The sequence below is a fragment of the Oryza sativa genome, chromosome 12 (genome assembly GCF_034140825.1).
Source record: "Oryza sativa Japonica Group chromosome 12, ASM3414082v1".
Lineage (NCBI taxonomy): Eukaryota > Viridiplantae > Streptophyta > Magnoliopsida > Poales > Poaceae > Oryza > Oryza sativa.
The window spans coordinates 7101024-7111105 of record NC_089046.1 but is presented as its reverse complement, the minus strand read 5'-3'; the positions used below and the strand labels follow the sequence as shown (position 1 = coordinate 7111105).

General features: G+C 37.4%; 1 long non-coding RNA gene across 1 annotated transcript; it reads left to right on the top strand.

Moving 5' to 3' along the window:
• The first annotated feature begins 709 nt into the window (after positions 1–709).
• LOC136354684 (uncharacterized) lies at positions 710–1466 on the top strand. Its single transcript, XR_010738255.1, has 3 exons — positions 710–788; positions 868–1147; positions 1232–1466. It is a non-coding gene; the product is annotated as an uncharacterized lncRNA (long non-coding RNA).
• Positions 1467–10082: the final 8616 nt, after the last annotated feature.

The following is a 10082-nucleotide window of genomic DNA, read 5'->3' as shown; positions in this document are numbered from 1 at the left end:
CACCTCCCAAGTCTAAGCTATCAATTGAGGCTCCCCGTGGACCGGCATTGTCAGTACCTCATTCTCCCGGTGGAGCTGATATGGACTTGGCAGATATAGCTCAAAGCTTGGCTCCAATAAAGACCACAAGAAAGGCCGATAGCTCCCCACCACTTGTCAAGGGCCAGAAGCGTGAACGAGGCAAGGGGAAGGTCGGGGAGTTGGCGCCGGAGCCAAAAAGGGGCAAGGCTGCGACGTCGATGCCGGTAAGCAAATCGGGGAAGGTCGTGAGGGCGCCAGCCCAATTTGAGCTAGGCATGCCATTGGTGGAGGACAATGTGTTAGCTGTGATGGGTATTGCTTGCCGAGAGCTACATAAGCAATACATGGAGCTAAGCAATGCCAAGCGGAAAATGAGGGAGTCATCCATAGTTGGACATCACGACCACCAGCCGTTCCTATCGTCGCCTGCCTATATAACTATAGGCTTTGATGACCTCTTCGACCTTTTCAGGATCCGGAAGTTGGACACTGGTCTTCTAAAATGCTACTCCTTGTAAGTGCATACCTTCTATACTTGTGATATGACTGGACTATATCTCCTAATTAAATTAGTTCTAATACGTAAATATTTTAAGGTTGTGTTGGATCGAGAGTCGTCGCCATGGTAATCAGGTTGGGTTCCTTGATCCATCCATGGTGAATGAGGTTAATTTACAACAGAGCTCCACTGAGGTGGTTGACTATGTCAACCGGTGTTTATGGGCCCATCAAGACAAGGAGTACATCATGTGCGCACACAACCAAGAGTAAGAGGACAATACCCTTCGTGTATATTGTTTTTGAAGTTAAGGTTCTTAGTACTAACGCTACATAACCACTGCGCAGGCGACATTGGATTCTCCTAGTCATCGTACCTAAGTGGAGTAGGGTTACCTACCTTAACTCCAATAAGTCCAAAGATTATGATTTCAGTGAAATCACCAAGGCCTTAAATATGGCTTGGGGTCCATATGTGGAAAAGGGTGGTAGGCACAAGGAGGGCAAGAATGAACTTTATCATGACACCAAGTTTGCATGCGCACAACAGATCGGAGACCAATGTGGTTTCCACGTGTGCCACAACATGTCAACACTTCTAAGAGAGGTGAAAGATTTCGACCCTGAGGTTGTTGCTAATGGCGAATAAGCTCATTTCAATATCTACATTGCTATTCAAAACGTGCTAATTAACCTCTTATTTATTAAACAGAAAGGTAGAGCTGGCTTCAAGATCTCACCCATCAACCCCCCCGCTATCAGAGGCGAATTGTGCGCCTTTATTCTTGCAGAAATAATGAACAAGAAAGGACGTTTTCATGCCAAATAGACTCATGAACTTGGCTAGATAATTTATTGTGATGTAAAAAAGATGTTTTTATAATTTCTGGCGATGTAAAAAATTATGTTTTTATAGAGTGCAATGTAATTTACTTTCATATGTGCAATATTTATGGTACTTTACTAAATTGTCATCACATTTGATCAACTACGATTTATGTTGTACTATTCATCTGTTTTCTCCTTTTTTTTTCCCTTATTGACAGGTTGTGGAGGTTCACAACGAACAGAATACAAGAAATTTTGGTAATCATTTGAGGACTTTCATGGGGTATGAATTGTGTGCTATAATAAATTAAATTGTTGCATATGTGATGTTGTAAATTGTTGCTTTGTGATGGATCTGTGATATGTGATGCATCTGTGATGTTGGGCAGTTGGGGAATATGTGATATGGAGGGGGGGTGACTGGCACCTGTGATGTTTCTGTGTTTCAGAGGGCATGGCTAGCAATTCCTGAGGCTAGCCAATATTTAGCATTTATTTTTTTTCTGGAATTAACTCATCAGTGACGGTTCGGAAGAAACATCCGTCACAGGTAACTTCACCTGTGACGGACTCGCAAACGTCGGACCGTCACAGGTGACCCACCTGTGACGGGCTTTTACTTTCGGGCCCGTCACAGGTGGGTCACCCTGTGACGGCTACTATATACCGGGGATCATCACCTCTGACGGGCCTTTATTTAGGGGCTCGTCAGAGATGAGACACCTGTGACGGGTCCTAACAAGCCCTAGTCTAGCTTAGACCAACACCTCTGACGGCCTTCTATTAACTTGCCCGTCAGAGGTGGATGTCACCACTGACGGCCGGCCACCCGTCAAAGGTGACTGGACTTACCAGTGACCACTGATCACTGACCAAGCCCAAAACCGTCAAAGGTGAGGGTTTGGGCCCGTCACAGGTGACCTTGACCAGTGTAGTGCAAGGAACTCTCCACCCCTCCCTCCATCAACCGTACCTCAACACTAAAACCTAATTGGTCATTGTAGGTCGCTGGGGTATATGGATCATGGAGCTAATCAGAAGGTCAGCAAGTTGAAAGATTATCATATCTAGGCCTGAGTTTTTTTGGAAATCCGAAAGATAGTCCAATATATTGTATAAGAACTGTCAGCGTAAGTTCTTGTGAATCTCACTAGCTATCAGTAAAGCCATTTTAAGTTGCTCCATCTTACCTATGGGAGTGGTATGCGTAAGAGCTAACATTAAGGTAAATCCTACCCATTGTTTTTATATTTGGTCTATCTAATATCTAAGATCATCTTTAGTCCTAGTTTTTTATTGAACCGGAACTATTGTGAAATTTGGCCGACCGACCAAAGATCGTTTCTCCAGTAGTGAATATATTTAAAACTCCTAATTAGTGAACGTCAGCACAAAAGAAAAGCACTAATGCTATAATTATATACTTTTTCTAAATTTAATCCATGCATGCAAACATTAATTAATTAGGGTTAGTACAAGAAAGCATCAAGTTCTACAAAATGGACCTCCATGTCCACGATTTCAAATATAGTTTTGTCTGGATTTTAACATATTTGAAATTTTCATATGAATTTGACTGTTGTGATATGAATATTGATACCCTAAGCTATATCAAATTTGAATTCGATCCGATTACATTACAGAATTAAAATCCTCATATAAGATGTTCACAATTTTAAAACCTTTGCACATTATATGTAACTAAGATCATTGCCTCAATATTGATTCGAATTTACAAATATGGAACTAAGATCATTGCCTTAAGGCAAAATTATTACTTGCGTTATTGTAACAACGATTCTATGGCAGATCGATTAAATTTCTCATGAGGTAAGGGGAATATCATCCATTAATGGATTAGAGGGCAATGGATGGACTTGAAAAAAGTCTGGAGCACCCTAAAAAGTTCCATATATAAAATCACCCTTGATACCCCGACCCAAAGAAAAGCGAAGAAGCAGGAGTCAATCACGTACCATGAAGAAGAAGCTAACGGTATTCTTGGCAATATCAAATGCGGTTTCTCCCTCTGCATTCATAATATCTGGATGCACTTTTCCGCTGGATATCAGAGCATAAACATCTACGAACTTTCCATGATTCGCTGCTAAATGAAGCGGCGTATTCCCTTCCTTATCTTGTGAATTCAAAAGGTCATGTAGCATTGGGTTTTTAACAACGTAACGAACAGTAGGTCGTTGCCATCCTTCGTCTGCACATGCAATATGCAGGAACGTTCTGCCTTGTTTGTCACGAATATCAGCAGAATCAGGGCTGGCTTTTATCAGCAAGCGAACAACATTGACATGGCCCATCAGCGCAGCGATATGTAACGCTGTGCTTCCTTCACTGTCCTGCATGGCAACAAGACTCTGTCCTGCTGGATCACCAAATAATGATTTCGATTTTGGATATAGGATGGCATGTACAATTGAGTAGGCACCATCGGACGAAGCGAAGTGTAGTGGTGTGCTTTTCATGTCGTCGACCCCGCTTGCCAGCTCTGGTTTCTTTTCTAATAATATATTGACCATTTCTACAAATTGGTAGAGGATTGATGGTTAAGAAAATATGAAAACACCGGCCCGACAGATTTACTACCTATTGCAACGATTTTAATCTTAGAGATAATCTACTCTACACGCTATTGAGTGTGTTCCTGAGTATGTTCCAGTTCAACAATTTATCACTGACATTATCTCTTTTTCTATAATATATTGACGACTTTATCAATTATTCTATAATATGTCACTGGGTTGGGTGTTTTTTAGAAAAATATCCAAAATACTATTAGAGACATAGGATGTTAATAATTTATTTATCTTATTAGAAATTTGTAAAAAAATATGAAAATTTTATGTGGCTTCCTTGCACAACATGGAAGTTTGTATACAAATTTTAAGTTCTTTTAATATATATTTTTTAGAAAAGGTATTTTTGTGTGGTAATAAATTTATATTTTTTTAAAACTTCTAAAGAGATTAACCAATTGTTTACCTAGTATATCCGTAAGGGTATTTTTGGTATATTTGAAAAAAAAGTTCAGCACAATGACGTATTGTAGAAAAATTGATATAGTCGTTGGTATATTATAGAAAGTGACAATGTAGTGACAAATTGTTGAATTAGGACAAACTCAGTGGCATAGAATAGATTCTCTCTTAAGGTTATTATGTTCAAGGTGAGACTAATGCATAATGAACAGAATAACAATTTGACCAAGTAATAAAATTTGCTACAATTTGGATGCTAAAACGGTTGGCTAACTCTACAATTTTGTTATGATTTGGATGCATGCTGAAGGATATGTATAGCAACAGATCAGAACCATATATATGATTTTTCAAAATTTATATAGTTTATAAGGTCCAGGGTGCTATATTTTGAAGTGTCAATTTGTTGTTCGTTCTGGTACTATATATACTTCAACAAATGTAAGAAATCTTGAATCTATGGCATATTTCATTCATCCTAGCAGTAGCAAAGAAGCGGCCGCAACACAAACATGAAAGTTTATTTGTTAGTGGGGGCCGGGGCTACAATTTTTAAAATGGTTTTATGAAAAATACTGTAAAAACAGTGTAAATTTTCGAAACTTGAGGGATCCTGTGTCTTTGCTAACGCAAAAACTAATCGGCGAGGCCTCTCGATATCGTCTTATCGCGCGACACCAACCGTAGAAGCCGTGGAGAAGCCATCGCACATGCATGCCTTTTTTTCTATTACACATGTATGTATTTTTTCCCCTTCTTACAAAGTTTTCTCTCAAATTACTTATCCGATCTATAATCCGATTACACCATTGTGTTCGTTGCAATTAAATCTTTAAAACTAGATCTTACATGATTATACTACGATGAAAAAATATTTATACTTGTAAATTACTTTTATTATATACTTAAGTTACTTTTATCATATATATAAATTACTTTTAGATTTGACTAGATTACTTTTTATATATTCATAATGCTTTAAGTCGATTATGTTTATTATAGTTTTTAGTCAATTCTATAATTTATGAACTTTAAATTTAATTTTTAGATACAAAATATTTTTCTCTCGAATTTACTTCTAATGTTGTAACAACTTACTTCTATTTTGTTCTAACTTACTTCTATTGCATAGCTAAGTTATATCTATTGCATAGCTAAGTTACTACTACAATTTAAATAAATTACTTTTAAATTAATGAAATGTTTGAATATATTTAACATGGATCTTGTTTTGTCTCATATTTTATGTAGAGTACAATGATGTAAATAGATCATGAAAATAATACGTGATTTAAAAGATATAAGTTATTAAAGAGCTTAAATCTAAAATTAATTTATGTATAGGACAAAAGTAACTTACATATATAATAAAAGTAATTTACAACATATATATTTTTTTATCAGAATATAATCGTGTAAGATCTTGTTGTAGAGATTTAATTGCAACGACCATAATGGTGTAATCGGATTATAGATCGGATAAGTAATTTAGGAGAAAATTCTATAGGAAGAAAAAAAAAAGACATGTACTGGTAACTGTTTTTTGAATAGTAGGGCGTCGCTAGTTAGCGATATGCCGCTAGCGCGCGATCTAGCCGTGTCCCTTTGCTAACCCCTCACCGTCCGTAGATAAATAGCTAGTTTAGTAAAACGAACCTCTATTCTGGAGAACTGCGGCAGCATGTAGAGCATTCTGCCCTTTTGGACCTTGAGCTGACGTATCATTGCATTCGTGAGCCAATAGTGCTTTGACGGTGGCCACCGATGTACTCATGACCGCTAAGTAGAGGGCCGATGCGTTATTGGCTTCGGTCAACACAGACGACAAACGCGCATCCCGCGCATATTTCAACAACGTCGTCACAACTTGGGCATCGCCGTGCATTGCCGCTAGATGCAAAGCATTTTCACCGGCACAGTTCCTTGTTGCAATAATGTCCATGAGCTGGTTTTCTGCTAACTTTTCCAGATTTTCCTTCACTCCGGCAATGATGCGCTGAACGGCGTGGACGTGGCCTGCCCTGGCTGCACGGTGCAAGGGTGTCTCTCCCTCCGAGTTCAGAGAAGAAAGGAGGTGCCAGCGCGCCTTGTAGAGCACTGTGATCAGGTCCTCTTGTTGGCTCGTCCCATCTGGACCAGGGGCATGGGCGTGCCCCCTACTTGCAGCAATGTGAAGAACCGTGTTCCCTTCGGCGGTGACCGCATCTATTCTGCTCTCGTACTGTTCTCTCCTTGCTATTGCTACTCGGTTTCGCACAAAGTGCCCTGAATTGAAGAGAGAATATCAATAGGGAGAGGTTAAATTATGGAACTATCTATTTATCTTTCAACAGATTTGAAGTTTCAAACCAAGTTACACATAGCAAAATTAAACAAACCAAGTTACAGGTTTAGAAATTGAGACTCGACCGATAATTGTAGATGTAATTAAAAAGCTTCTCTCATCACTCTAAAAGCTACCCCTTCCGTTCCATATTATAAGTCGTTTGACTTTTTTTTAAGTAAATTTTTTAAGTTTGATCAAGTTTATAGAAAAATATAGGGGTATTTTCAACACAAAACAAACATATTATCAAAATATATTCAATATTAGATCTAACAAAACTAATTTGATATTTTAGATGTCGCTAAGTTTTTCTATAAACTTGATCAAATTTAACAAAATTTGTCTAGAAAAAAAGTCAAACGATTTGTAATATGAAACGGAGGGAGTAGTCTCCAAAGGTGAGGGGCCATCCAATTTTTTTTAAACTCACTTGTTTCTTCGTAACCAATAATATAGATTTATGGGCCATTCAGAAACACATAATGTGAGATCCAAAGCTACTCTTGTTCAATCCACAATATGTTGTTAAAACTACCAACATAAACGAAAATTGCTTTTGTGAATATCTTGGTTTACATGGTGTGGTGATGAAGTTGGGGGTTGATGGCTCCAACTACCAGGACCCAAATCATTATTATGCCCATTCGATGTACGTGTTATGCTTAGTGTATACCAACTATGTATAAGGTATAAATTACTTGTAGTGTCGAGCAGTATGAGCGTGAGACTACCTACTTCTAGTTATATCTATAGCACTTCCTTCTATTTGATATAAGGTGCCATTGTTTTTCCCTTCAAAATATTGATTAATAAGAACTAAAGTATATGCTTCGAGTCATTCATGTAGTATCCTTCGATTCATATATATATTTGAAATATTTTTGTATGACGTTAATTAATGTTGTAGATGATGATAATATGTTATATAAGAAATTTCATAAGGTGAAAATAGACGGGAGCGAATATAAAAGACCTAATGACTCTAGTGTATTGATGGCATGTACCCATAGCTAGGAGAATGCATCGTGGTCACATGTTGAACGTGCCCTTAAGCTCATGCATAAATGATTTTGACCTAAAAAATTGCCATGTTAATATGTATATATATACCTTGGCCTTGAGCTCCTTCCTTATTTTCATGCGGATCACGGTGAATATTTTGAGCTCCTCCAACTTCTTCGTTGATAGCAACTTGTGCAATTGGAAAGTCGTAGACGGTTTGATCTTCTGCATGATGAGCGCCGTCGATGGTTTGAGGTTGTGAATGAGAAGCGCCATCAGTGGCTTGACCTTCTTCTTCTTCTCCATGAGGAGCGCCGTTATTTGGTAACTGTAACATCTCGATGACATTTGCTTTTTCACCGTTGAATACGGCGAGATAAAGATGTTTCGGCATGCGAGGCGGCAAAGCAGCATCAATTGAAGCTGCGGGATGGTCCAGAGCATGAACGTGAGCAAAAGCAGCGGGGGGATCCACATCATGACGCGCATAAGGTTCAGCAGCAGCGCCTCCAGTTGCAGCATCAGCAACGGGGGAATCCGCAGCAGGACCCTCCTCAGGTTGTCGTTCAGCAACAGCTGTGCTTGCTCCGAAGCAGAGCACAACATGACCCGGAGCAGCTGCTGCTACCGGCTGATCTGGTTGTGCTCGTTCCATTATTAGGGTATATATTGGCGTATTGCTATCTACCTTTGCTTCTACAAAATTTCGAACATGGTAGGCTCTATTTATAGCGATCGATGAAGCTCCGGTGTTGCGCATATTTTAGAAAACAAAACAAACAAACAAACACAATATGTACAAATAGTGCCAAATCTCAGCAGTTCTTTTTTATCCGTGGGGTGCAGGCTGATGAAGCTAGCTGTATACGCAACGTGTTAAGCTCAGCGACTAGCAGCAACTAATCTATTATCTTTTTAAAGTAATAGAAAAAGAAGCATCCACGTTTGCTCTCATGGCCTATAAATTCTCACACTAATCAGGAAAAAAGAAAATAGAGTTCACATAGAAATACAATTTAAAATAGCAAAATAAAATTAAAGTAAAATAAAAAATATATAAGGAGAATTCATTGTAGATAAGGACTCTTTCTCTTTCCTTTTTAGAAAAAAAATTGTGTCCTTCGGACAGCTGCATAGAACGCTTAGTCTTTTGCAAGGAAAGAAAACCTAAGCTGGCTACAGTGACCGTGTACAATACAAATCACAAGTCTGCATGTCCATAATAGGTACTCCTTCCATCTACTTTTGATAGTCATATTTCTAAATCTGAAAATTTTATTTTTAATAGGCATGTTTCAATCCAACAACCTATCATCTTAATGATTTTCTCGAATTTAATGCATGACTCTCCATTCTTCCACACATGATTGGCTACATGGGCTTTGATAAATATAAATATTAATGAATCGCTTGTTTACAAGGAATGACTAGTAGCATGCTTAAATGAATGATAAGTAGAACTATTTATCCTTGGTCTGTGTGTCAAGATGAAATATGACTATCAAAAGTAGATGGAGGGAGTATTAGTTTTATTGCTTATCTTGATCTATTCTCTCCTTTACAACAAATCAAATCTCTAATGGCAGGTTCATACGTGCACATTCCTGATGCATTTATATGTCTTATCTATATTATCTTAATGTAATAGAAAAAAAGCCACCATATTCGCTCCCACTTTCTACAAATTTCCATATTGAGAAAAAGAAAAATAGAGTTCAAATGGAAATCTTTCAATATATCTGAAATTCAGAATAAAGAATTACCTTCAACTACCTAGAGAAAAAGAAAACTATTTAGAAATAAAAATACAATTTAATATATCTAAAATTCGGAATAGAAAATGAAGAAAATTTTGAGAAGAGTCTATATAGAAATATAATTTAGAAATATCAAAAACTCGGATTAAAAAGAACAGTAGAGTACATATAGAAATACAATTTTAAATAGCTGAAATTTGGAATTAAAAATAAAGAATATTGAAAGAAAAGATTACAGTCCATACCTGTATGTAATTTAGAACTAATTAAAATTCAGAATTAAAAAATAAAAAAATTAGAAGTAGACGTTGGAGTCCATATAGAAATACAATTTATAACTAAAATTTAATATTAAAAAAAGAAATATTGAAAGAATAGTTTAGAATCTATATAAAAAAATAATTTAGAAATAATAAAAATTCAAAATTCAAAAAAAGGAATATTGGTAGCTAGCCGCACAATCTGCGTGGGCTACCATACTAGTTATAATTATGTTATATTATATGGACGCAACTGCACCGCGCGTGGTAGCACGCGACTCCAAATCTTTCCAAAAATCACTACTGGAGAAACCATCTTTGACCGGTTGTCCAAAATCCACAATAGCCCTGCTTCAATAAAAAACCGGAACTAAAAAGCACTTTCAGTCCCGGTTTA